This window comes from Sus scrofa, chromosome 1 (assembly GCF_000003025.6).
Source record: "Sus scrofa isolate TJ Tabasco breed Duroc chromosome 1, Sscrofa11.1, whole genome shotgun sequence".
Taxonomy (NCBI): Eukaryota; Metazoa; Chordata; class Mammalia; order Artiodactyla; family Suidae; genus Sus; species Sus scrofa.
This window is the reverse complement of record NC_010443.5, coordinates 164798260-164810922: the sequence shown is the minus strand read 5'-3', so window position 1 is coordinate 164810922 and position 12663 is coordinate 164798260. Positions and strand designations below refer to the sequence as shown.

General features: G+C 46.3%; 1 long non-coding RNA gene across 1 annotated transcript in view; it reads right to left on the bottom strand.

The window, feature by feature from the left end:
- Window positions 524-12663, bottom strand: part of LOC102161686 — a 58454-nt gene continuing 46314 nt past the window's right edge. Inside the window, exon 4 of the long non-coding RNA XR_301149.3 lies at window positions 524-5497. This is a non-coding gene — a long non-coding RNA (uncharacterized LOC102161686). The remainder of the gene's footprint in view (window positions 5498-12663) is intronic.

The window sequence follows — 12663 nt, the reverse complement described above, 5'->3', positions numbered from 1 at the left end:
GGAACCAAAACCTCATCCTCATGGATTCTAATTGGGTTTGTTACTGCTGAGCCACAACGGAAACTCCTCTTCTATCATTTCTAATCTGCTATTGAGCCCCTTTAAAATTTTTGGTCATTGAATTTTTTTTTTTTTTTTTTTTTTTTGTCTTTTTGTTGTTGTTGCTATTTCTTGGGCCGCTCCCGCGGCATATGGAGGTTCCCAGGCTAGGGGTTGAATCGGAGCTGTAGCCACCGGCCTACGCCAGAGCCACAGCAACGCGGGATCCGAGCCGCGTCTGCAACCTACACCACAGCTCACAGCAACGCCAGATCATCAACCCACTGAGCAAGGGCAGGGACCGAACCCGCAACCTCATGGTTCCTAGTCGGATTCGTTAACCACTGCGCCACGACGGGAACTCCATGGTCATTGAATTTTTTAATCCTACAATTTCCACTTGGCTCTTCTTTACATCTTCTATTTCTTTTCCTTCTTTTTCTTTATTCTTTTATTTATTTTTTTTCTTTCTATTTTTTTTTTGGGGGGGGGCTACATCCATAGTATGCCATGCCACAGCTGCAACCAGAGCCACAGCAGTGATGACACCAGATCCTTAACCTGGTGAGCCACCAGGGAATTCCATATCTTCATATCTTCTATTTCTTTTTTCTTTTCCTTTTTATGGCTGCATCTGCAGCATTTGGAAGTTCCTGGGATAGGAGTTGAATCAAAGCTGCAACTGATGCCTACACCACAGCCTTGGCAACAATGGATCCAAGTGACTTCTACAAACTTACACTGCAGATTTCAGCAATGCTGGATCCTTAACCCACTGAGCAAGGGCAGGGATCAAACCCACATTCTCACAGAGACTACGTCAGGTCCTTAATCTGCTGAGCTACAATGGGATCTTCCATATCCTTTATTTCTTTGTTAAAACTTTTCATTCATCCTTACTTCTTACAGTAGATGCTTTGAGGTCTTTGTCTGATAATTTTAGCATTTGTGTTTTCTCATCATTGATATCAAGTGATTGTCTTTTTACTGAGAGTTGAAATTTTCTAGTTCTTTATACCTCAGGTCATTTTAGATTGTATCCTGGACATTTTGTATATCAAGTTATGTGACTCTGGGTTTTGTTTACTAAGGAGAATGTTTACACACACACACACACACATACACACACACAGACACGCACACACATGCACACACGCGCGTGCGCACACACACAGACAATTGACTTAGGCTAGGTTCAGGCCATACATTTCAACACACTTTCTGCAGGCTCTGGTTCTAAAGTTTTCAAAGCCTTCTGCAGTGCTGTTCAAATGTGTCCTACATATGCACTGTCAGTGGCCAGTCTGGGACCTGGGCAGCAGCAGCCTGCCCTACAGTTCAGTTCTCAGAACCTTTCATATTCTATTTAGGATCAGATCCATGATCCACAATTTGAAGGTGACCCCAGAAATTCATACACAAAGTTATGGGATCACCCTCTCGTGCTGTCTCATCTCCACAATAACCCCAATACTTTCTAGATCCCTGGAGCCTCCCTTCCCAATCCCCCACCCAGAAACCTGGGACTTCACTATCTCAGATCTCCTATGCAATTCTTTTGACTGCATCTGTGTCTGAGGCTAAGCAGTGGGAGGATAAGAGGGGAGGCAGGGAAGGAGCAAAAAGAATTTGCCCAAGCTCTTGCATTCAAAGATCTTCTGGTAGAAAGAAGGTTTCCTTTCCCTTGGAATTTTAGGTGCCCACTTGGCTGATGCTGTCATCACCATTGCCAGTATCTGAGGGCTAGGATGGGAGATCTTGGAAAAAAAGAAAAAATAAACAGGAAAACTCTTGCTCTCATTCTTAGTAGGATCCCTTTTCTTATTCTTTAGACCAGGAAGAGAGCTCTATCTTGAAGCTCTTTCTGCCTGGACCTGGTATACCCTCCCAGGTTTTAGGCTGCCTTTGAGTCCAAGCAAGGCAATATGGGGGGGGGGGGGGACTGAAATACTCACCCCAATTCACTTGTACTTCAAATTCTTGTTTCCGTCTGCAATCTACTAGATACTATTTACTTTTCAAGTCCTCATATTGCTGGTCCATACATTGTATCAAGGGTTTGTAACTGCATTCAGGAGGAGACTGAGTATATATACTCTACCTAGAGTATGCTTACTCCATCTTTCCCAGAACCAACCCTTCATCCATTCGGCTTTAATTTCAATTATACTTACCATTTCCAGAGATTCTGTTCGATTCTTTTTCAAATTCATCTGATCAATTTTGACACTCTAATTCTTCTGTCATACATTCAATTACCTCCTTAGTTTCTTTAAGCAAACTACACATAATTATTTCATATTTTATAACAGATAATTCCAATATCTCCAGTTGCTGTTGGTCTGATTCAGCAATGTTGTTTCTGCTGACTCTCATTTCATGTAGTTTCTGCTTAATTATTATTATTTTTTTTAGTATGACCTCCTGTTCCTTGGAAGTTTATCTGTGAAAGTCTTTGAAACCTAGAGTTAAAGTGTGTTTCTCCAGGGAGCATATGCGATTGCTTCATCAGGCATCTGGGGAACACTTTTGACTGCATTTTTAGTTAGTTTTTCTGGAGGCGGGGGGAGCTGAGGGAGCAATATAGGCAGTGTGATTCTGGCACCACACTCACTTGCAACTGAGCTTGTCCTGGAGTCTCAGGAAGACCCTTTTTATCTCTGCTCCAACCCCAGTGATGATAGAGGCAGACAAATCTCTGTAGACACTTTTCCTCCCTAGTTTACTAGCCCTTTGGGGTCCTAGCTTTATGCAGGATCCCCATTTCTAAGCTTTATTGGACCCCAAGAATTATCTTCTGTTCCATGAAGTCTGTTGAAGCCAGAATTTGGTTGACCAGAGATAGGTAGATACCCTTTGGGTAAATGCTGGCCCCAGAATGCATTTACCTCTGTGGACTCAAGATTTCTTGATGCTTCTGAACCCTGACATTTCCCTTATTTTTTGTCAGCTAAGCTATGTTTTTAAAAAATATTTTAGGAATCAACTATGGCACAATGGAATTGGCAGCATGTCTGCAGCATCAGGACACAGGTTTGATCCCTGGCCAGATACAGTGGAGTGGAGGATCTGGTGTTGCCGCAGCTGTGGTGAAGGTCAGTCACAACTAGGACTCGGGTCTGATTCCTGGCTTGGGAATTCCACATGCCACGGGGTGGCCAAAAAAGAAAAAATATACATATTTTTTAATTTATCCAGCACTTTAGGCGTTCTGTCCCAGGAGATTTTTCTCTACATATCTACTGGAAATAACATCTTTGAATTCTAACAGGGATTTCATCCAGATCACAGTTACTGTGTTAGCTAATGAACTGAGGTTTTTTACCCACCTAATTTCATATTTAGTACTGATCATAGTTTTCTCCCTCTTTCTCTGTTGCCTTTTCTCACTTGGTCAAGTTACTCTTCATTCCTTAATTTTTCAAATCCCATCACTGCCACCATCACAACTTGCTCGTTAGACACTACACTCTGCTTTTCAATTTTGCTGCTGGTTTTGTCTGTCCTATCCTTTTAGAGGATCTTTCGAACACTTTTATTCTCTATTCCCCAAAACTTTCTTTCCTCTCCATGGATTTGCTGATAATTTAGACCAGTGATGCCCAAAAGAATTTTCTGCAATAACGGGAATGTTCCATACCCAACATCCAACACAGTTGCCACAACCCAGGTGTGGCTGCTAAATATGTGAAAAGTGGCTAGTGCAACTGAAGAACTAAATATTCAATTTTACTTAATTCTAATTAATTTAAATATGAAGAGCCACCTGTGACTAGTGGCAGCCCCACTGGACACTACAGACTTTGATTACTTCATTTCTGATTCTTACTAAGTTTCTCCTTATAGCATGGCTTTCTTTGTTTCAAGAATACCTACTTTAGGAGTTCCTGTTATGGCTCAGTGGGTTAAGAACCCAACATAGTGGATGCTGGTTTGATCCCTGGCCTCCTCAGAGGGTTAAGGATCTGGCATTGCTGCAAGCTGAAGCATAGGTCTCAGATGTGACTTGGATCTCATGCTGCTGTGGCTGTGGTATAGGCCAGCAGCTGCAGCTCTGATGTGACCCCTACCCAGGAACTTCCATATGCTGCAGGTGCAGCCCTAAAAAGAAAAAGAGAAAAAAAGAATACCTCCTTTTAAAATGACAAATTATTAGTTGCATCATTATTCATTTCAATTTAACTATGTGTAGCCATTCCTTTCATTTATTTGCTGTACACTTTTTCTTCCCATATCTTGGAATCTCTCTTCTAACCCATATTCATTTGGTTTGAGTATTTTGTTCAGTCTTCAGTGCCCCAAAAATGCCCGACAAAATTAATGGTATCTTGATTGGGAAAAACACTTGGCTCACAAATCTTTTCCCTAAGAGTTTGTGGAAGTTTTGTCCAGTGTTATAGACATAAAGATTAACACTAGTTTGATTATCTTTGAGAGCCACCTTTTCTCATCTGTATGAACCCTTTATCCTTGGGTAGCGTGTATAAATTTCAGGCTACAAATCTAGGTACATGAGAAATAGAACTTTCCTTATCTATTTGAACTGTATTTCTATTTTGAGCCCTTCTTTCACTTGCATGGAGGACACTTCATCTTAGTCAAGGCACCATCTCATTTCTTGGGTTGGATGGTGATTATGAGGTGCTGAGGCAGGGCAGAGGGAACACAGGGAGATCCAGTTCTTGGGCATCTGCCCTGCTGTCCTTCCCCAAGATGTCTGGACATCAGACATTGGTACCCACTGACCATGCACAGCCTTCCTCTGGGCTCCCCCTCAGCCTCTCCAGGTCCTCCTGACCTCTATGCCTTGTCTGGGCCACACTCTTGGGCACATCAGACACACGCTGCTGAGTTCACAACTCTCTGGGCTGTGGGAAACCCTCTTGGGCACAGAGAAGACTTCTGCTGCTCCTGGGAGCTCTGTGAGGCCACATCAGGCCCATCTGCCCGGGTGTGCTCACAGGATGACTTTTGCTTCTACTCTAGTACCTGTCATGGCACAGGAGGTCCAGGCTCCTCCCACCTCCTTGGCTGCCCCAGGGGCCCTTGCCATGCTTAGATCCCCAGACCTAACTGGGAGATACATCCTGTTCTCTCACTTCCCATGTGCATCTCCTCCCTCCTCAGCTCATGGATCGGACCCTTCATCTAACCCTTTATTTAGCTTGGGGGGCCACACGGAGTGAGTAGCAAAGACTGGATTGAAATCCAGATGTCCAGACATCCAAGACAGGCTCTTCTCAAGCCTGCAGTGAGCATTCACAAAGAAGGACACACCCTGCCTTGCAGAAATGCCTGGGAACCCCTCAGGGCCAGGACCTACCTGTTAGGCAGGAAGTACTCCATAAAGGCTTAGTGGATGAGGCTGAGGCCACTCTTCTTGAATGGCTGAGTCCCCCTGCAGGTCAGACATTGATCACTGCTTGACTCATTAGCCAGGGAGCTATGAGGGCTGGGGCTGGGGAAGAAGAGAGGATAAGAGATGAGTGAGTGTACCTCCAGCTGGTGCAAAGCACATTATCTTTTGAGAAACAAAAGAGAGATTCATCTTCACTCCCATTTTATAAATGGGCAAAGTGAGGCTTCAAGAAATTGAGTAACTTGCCCAAGGTCACACAGCAAGTAACTGGAGAAGCTGGATTCAAATCAGCTTAAATACTGAGATCCAAAGCTCCATACCACACAGCCTCTTCCCCACCAGCTCAGTGTGATGATACCTACTTGGCAGATGCGGGAACTGAGAACAGAGGAGAGAAGGAATTTGCTCAGGTTAGTAGAAGAGCCAAATCCAAACGCAAGAGGAGAGCCTGGGTTGCTTAACCTCAGCGGTCTCTGCCTAGCAGAGGCTTCCAGGCTAATGGGAAGACAGATCCTGATGTTCCTGCCTGGGGTGGCAACCATCAGGTAGACATAGTGCCTGTCCCCGCCAGCAGAGGTCAGCCGTTCAGGGTAGGCAAGAGGAGGGCAGGCCGGCCCCCAATTGTGGGGGCAGTGCACACCGCCGCAACATTGAGATAAACAAACATCCAGCTCCCAGCCTCATGGAGTGACCGTGTGCGTCACGCTGAGAGGACCCATTCAGCAAGACAATGCCACGAACACCTTGCACTCCCTCACCTCCCTTGCCAGTGCCCTTGCCTCACGAGGAGCACCTGCACTTCAGAGCGCAGGCTCCAAGGAGCGGCTGCACGGGCGGTGAGGCTCCACCCCCTGGTCATAGCTGATTGGATCAGAGCGGGACACCTGACTCAGGCTGGGCCAATCAGCTTCTCTCTTGGGTTTCCCGGAACCCCAAATCCCTTTCGCTCCATCTGTGGGCACTTGTGGCAAACCCTCCAGGCCAGGCTGGTTACAAAAGGACCCGCAAGGCCAGAGTGGTGGCCATGAGAAGACCTCTCTCCACCTGGGGGAACAAAACTGCCCAATGGTTCCAGCAGCTGCACTCTGTGCCTTCAGGACCATTTTACATGTGGGAAAACTGAGGCCAGGGAAGAGGATGATGTAGTCAAGGAGAGGTGGGCCATCTCCATAGTTAGACATGAGCAGATGGCTCTTAAACTTCGGTATGAAAGTCAATAGAATGAAGACTGAGGCCATTCACACCAGCAACACTCCCGAAAGGATTTTCCCACCATCACTCATGATGCCTGCCTCACTGCAAGTCGTGTCCCTGCTGAAGCCGTGCTTCCCACACGCCTACCACTGAACATGGCAGGAATACAAAGGAGACCCATTCCTGGGAGAGGCAGAACCCCTCCTCTCATAGGCACCTTGGCTCGAAGACTACCCATGGGCCTTGCCGAACTTTCTTAGAACTGCTCTACAGTCAACAACGCTTCCATTCAGCCTGCCAGCCTCCCTAACCCCCTATCCTTCACAGGGGTCAGATCTGGTCATGGTCAGATGCCCTCCCAGCCTCCCCTGGCTCCCTCTCCTCTTCTCCCCCCTCACAGATATGTCTCCTAATAAACCTCTTTGCACATGTCATCCTGTCTTGGAATCTGCTCTTCAGAAAATTTGGATTAATCCCAGGTCCTTACCCAGCCCTGGCCATGGGACCACCCTGTGGCTTCTCAAGTTATGCAACATTCATGGGCCACTCACCATGAGGACAGTGGGTCAGCAGGTGCCATTCCTCACCATGCCCAGGACCCTAAAATCCAGACTCAGGGAATTCACCCCTCCTGGACCCAGGCTCCACCACCCAACCCTTCAGCCCCTGGAGCTGTGCCCTCTTGGCCAATCCCAGTTCTGGGGCTCTTCCCACCCACAGAGGTGAACATGTCAGCTGGAGGCAGATTAGAAGATCACCAGAAAGGGATACATCCATTATGTCTTTGTTTTATTATCCAGGGATTTATCAAGCACCTACTATGCGTAAAAAATAGTGACAGCAGAGTATTCCAGGATGTGCACAGGATTTGGAGATGTTTGGAAAGCAGAGACTGAGTATGAGCACTCACACTCAGAGCTGTGTGACCTTGAGCAAGTGACTTAGCCTCTCTGGTTCTCCGTTTCCTCATTACAAAAGGGTTGTATGAGACTCTAATGTTAGAGAGTACAACAAACTGATGATAGCAGACTTCTACAAATAACCAGGAGTATTATTGCCAAGGCTACAGTTATGATGTCTGTCCTTGAAGGAAAGAGCTGGGCAGTGACCTGGATCTGACCCTTCATTCCGGGCGCCCAGAAACCAGCAGCTGGAGCCTGTGTGCTGGGCAGACATTTGTCTTCTGACGGGCAGAGTCCAGTAGGAGTCTGGTCCAAGGCTCATGTCTTTTTCCTCTACCACCAGACATCCTCCCATGAGAGCAGCCCCTTCTGGCTAAAGCCAAGGGCTCAGAGGAGGTGGAGGAGAGGATAGGAGTGAGGGCTCTGCAGAGGGCAACCTGGGTATCAATGGGGAGGGCTCAGGGTTTGGAAGGACTCAGATATAGAGCAGACATGGAGTCAGTCCTCAAGGAAGGGCTACTGAACTGAACAGCTTCAACCCGAGTTCCCTGGTAAACCCTAATTCACTATAGACCAGGAGACAGATGCCGTTACTGGGAAGTTCAGAGAAGGGAGGGCTCAGACCCAAGTGGAAAAATCCACGAGGTCTTCCCAGAGGAGTCTGCATTTAGCCAAGTCTTGAAAGATGCTGTGGGAACTAAAGGAGAGGATAGGACACTCTAGGAAAAAGAACAGAATGAACAGAGACTAGGAGATAGGAATGGATCTGGTAGTTTTCTGAAGTGGGACAGGGAAGAAGGACAAGAGTGAAAAGTGGGGCCAAAGGGGCCACTGGTAACAAGCAGGGATGAAACTTCTAAAGGATCCTAAATGCCCTGGCTAGGAGTTTTATATTTACCCTGTTCAGCAGAGGGACAGCAAGGATGAGATTTTGAGCAAGGGAGTAGTGTTCTCAATGTGTATTAATGAGACGAGTGGCCCAGGGAATTTTACAAACTTGGGTGTCCCTGGCAGTCCCCAGAAAGGTTTTGCCAGCTTTTGCCCCACCTCTCTGCTTTCATCAGAGTTAGGAAAGCTCTAAATTCTATGCATCATGAGCTTGTTGCACATCCCTTGTGTACCATTTCAATATACAAGCAAGTGAGCGTGCGTGCGTGCACACACACACACACACAGTTAAAGGCACTCAAATCCCTTCCTAGAGCGTGCAGCTTGCCAGGCCCATTCCTGGGTTGCATGGCCAATGTTGGCCACCAGAGGGCGGCTCCAGCATCCCAGCAAAGGGAAAGCCTAGACTGGGTTTAATAATCCACCCCAGGCAGAAGGGAAGGTAGAAACCAACAAGTCCACCAGGCTCCTTTTACATGTGGGGAAAGCGAAGCTCAGAAAGCAGGGTGATGTGATCAAGAGGAAGGAGGAGGGAGTAGAGGGTAGCCACTTCAACAGCTGGACTTGAGCAGAGAGCTCAAATATCAATTTGAAAGTCAATAGGATTAAGACTGAGAAAGACTGTACCCCCTGGGCCAGCACACACAGCAATCACACCACGGCTACTCCAGAAAGGAATAAAATAGGGAGAAGAATTGCCGCCAAACCAAGCACATCAGAACTCCCATGCTCTTTCAAGCTTCTTAGCCTTTACCAATGCTGTTCCCCTTCGTGGATTACCTCCCCGCCAGGTTTCCAGGGGCAAATGCCTGCTGTCCGAACTTCCAGCCAAGGAGTGTCCCTAGCAAGCCTTGCTCACACTCTATCACCAGGGTGCTTAGTTTGGGGGTAGGCATGGAGCACCCCCTCAGACATTCCCAAGAGCAGAGAGGTTCATTACAGTGTTAGTTGCAAAAGAATAAAATTAGACTTTACGTGTCCACCATTAGGAAATAATAGTAATAATAATAATGGTAATGTCTAACACGCCCTGGGTGCTTACCATGAATATAATCACAATTTAGTGTCACAAGAAACTTACAAGGAAGTACCTAGTATCTCCATTTTACAAATGAGGAAACTGAGGCACAGAGAGGTTAAGTAGTGGGACATGATACATTCATTTCATGGCATTTTATACAATCATTTAAAATCAGAATGATGTGCTGAAGGTTAATGCCACAAGGAAATACACTGTTAAGGGGTGTTGTGTGTATATGTATATGTAAATATAAAATATGTAAAAACATAATATGTAAAATACACAAATAGAATATGTAAAAATAAAAAATGTAAAAAGAAGAAAAATTTGGGAGTTCCCGTCATGGTTCAGTGGAAACAAACCCAACTAGTATCCATGAGGATGCAGGCTTGATCCCTGGCCTCGCTCAGTGGGTTTGTTATGGCAGCTGCCCAGCAGCCCCATGGCCACAATGTACCAGGTCTAGCAACAGCCCTGTGGCTGTAGTGTATCAGCTCTTTTACCAGGTGAGAAACCAAGCGAGCACTCGGAGAGTTGGAGACCTCAGGTTTATTATACCGGCAGGCTCAGGGAGATCACTCTCCGGAGTCTGAGCCCCAAAGAAAGGTTTCACAAGGCTTTTATGGGCTAGCTCCTCCGGGTCCATGCTTGGTGGATGGGAGTGAGGTCAGGCAAGGTCGTAGAAGCAGAAGCAAGTTTACAGAAGCAGATGCATCGGGGAGGGGTGGTTAGGGGCAGTTGGCTGGACTTTGCTTAGTCATCATGGCTGGGGTCTCTCCTTTCTATCTTTTCATCTTTTTATTGGGACATTTTCTCCTACAGGTTAAGGACCTGGCATTGCCACGTAGGTAATAGACCTGCTGCGGATCCAGTGTTGCTGTGGCTGTGGTGTAGACCAGTGGTTGTGGTGTAGGCCGGTGGCTGCAACTGTGATTCAGCCCCTGGCCTGGGAACTTCCATGTGCCATGGGTGCCCCTGAGAGTAGGAACTCTGACCTGAGTTAGTTCTGAAGAGAATTCGTGGGATTAAGAAACTTTGACCCTGAAGGTGCTTTTCCAAGCTCCCTTCTGACTTGACTTCCTGGGCTGAGAGGCTGCTTCATCCTCACAAGAGTGGTTCATTCATTCAGTGACTTGCTCTTTCTTCATTCCCTCACTTGCCAGGGGCCGGGCATGTTGAGCAGATAGAGATTCAGTTCCATTTCTGCCACCCACAGCCCTCCCCCCTCCCCAGCACAGAGGGGACCTGAGCAGGGCAGGACTCAGAAGGGTGGTCACTGGGAGGCAGGAGAGGAGTCAGGGGGCAGAAAGGACAGCACAGGGAGGGGTTGGGGCAGGGACTGTCCAGGATCAGTCCAAGGTTCTAGCTGGGGCATCACATGGGGGTGGAGCCCCTCAGGGCCACCCCTGCATCCCCACCATCCAGTGGCATGAGATTGGGAATAAATGATAAATGAACGAATAGGACAAATGACCAAGTAGGGAAAATACCTGAACCTTTATCATAGACAAGGGGTTAATGTCTCTAATTTATAAAGAGCTTCTAGAAGTAGAGAAAGGAAAAACCAACAACCTCCTAGAAAAAATGGGCTAAAAATATTACCAGACGATTCACAGAAAAAGAAATGCAAATGGCCCTTAGCCATTTGAAAAGATGATCAACCTGGAACAAATAAAAGAAATGCAAATTGAAACTACTCCAAGGCACCGTTTCCCACCTATCAGATTGGCAAAAATCCACAAGTTTGGCAAACTCCAGGGTTCTGCTGGGGAGGCTGGGGGGAAACGAGCCCGTGCAGCTGATGGGAATGCAAAATGGGGCGACCCCTTCGCAGAGGAATTAGGCCAAAGCAGGCAAAACCGCCGGTGTGCTCAAGCTATGACTCGGGAACCCCACTGCTGGAATCTCCTCCAGCAGGTACACCCAAAGATGGGCGCACGCGAGGCTTTTTAACCGCGACTCTACAGTCACAGCAAAGGATTGGAAACGAGGGAAATGTTCACCAGCCGGGGAACGTGATTATCAGCACAGAGGAGGACTCTTGGGAAAGACTAGGGAAGATCTCAACAGATCCCTGTGGGCGAGATCGAAGGACAAGACGAACCGTAAATGAGACAACGTGGAGGAAAGGGTGGCAGTCACATCTAATAGGCAGGTATGCAAACATACGTGTATTTATCTATGGATATACACACACACACGTATTTATATATGTTATATATACATACAAACCAATGTAAGGGGCACATATATACATATATAAATCAATGTAGGGAACACATATATGCGTGTTTAAATATATATATCAAAGTAAGGATAAAGCATAAATTTTTGTGGAGTGAACGAATAAATATATGAAATTTATCAATAAAGAAAGCTGAAATATAAAATAAGGCAAATAATGTGGCCTATATATTTAATATTATTGCTAATTTCAAAACAAGAAATTACTGTCTTTAAACTGTTTTAGTTGGTGTCTAGGGGGTTTAGGAGAAGTTATGAACAAAAATTCATATTATTTAACGTACATGTTATAATTTCTTTTTTTTTTTTTCTTATTGTCTTTTTGGGGCCGCACTGGCGGCACATGGAAGTTACCAGGCTAGGAGTCGAATTGGAGCTGCAGCCACCAGCCTACGCCACAGCCACGGCAACACTGGATCCTTAAGCCTCTGAGCAAGGCCAGGGATTGAACCTGCGTCCTCATGGGTATTAGCCAGATTTGTTTCCGCTAAGCCACAGTGGGAACGCCTCATGTTATAATTTCTATATGCCTCCAAAGTCAAGACAGGCTTCTTGGTTTAGCACCTATTTAGATATTCACAAGGCAGAAATTGATGAATATTTTCAAAATGAATAAAAATGTATAGCCACACTTATCCCTTGTTTCAAAATTAATATAAAATAAGACTTTTTATTGTAGGTCTAATGTGCTCCTCCAACAAACATACAGCAAAGCATAGTTTTTAAAAATTAGGAGTTCCCGTCGTGGCGCAGTGGTTAACGAATCCAACTAGGAACCATGAGGTTGCGGGTTCGGTCCCTGCCCTTGCTCAGTGGGTTAAGGGTCCGGCGTTGCCATGAGCTGTGGTGTAGGTCGCAGACGTGGCTCGGATCCCTCGTTGCTGTGGGTCTGGTGTAGGCCGGTGGCTACAGCTCCAATTCAACCCCTAGCCTGGGAACCTCCATATGCCGCGGAAGCGGCCCAAGAAATAGCAAAAAGACAAAAAAAATAAATAAATAAAAAAAAAATAAAAATA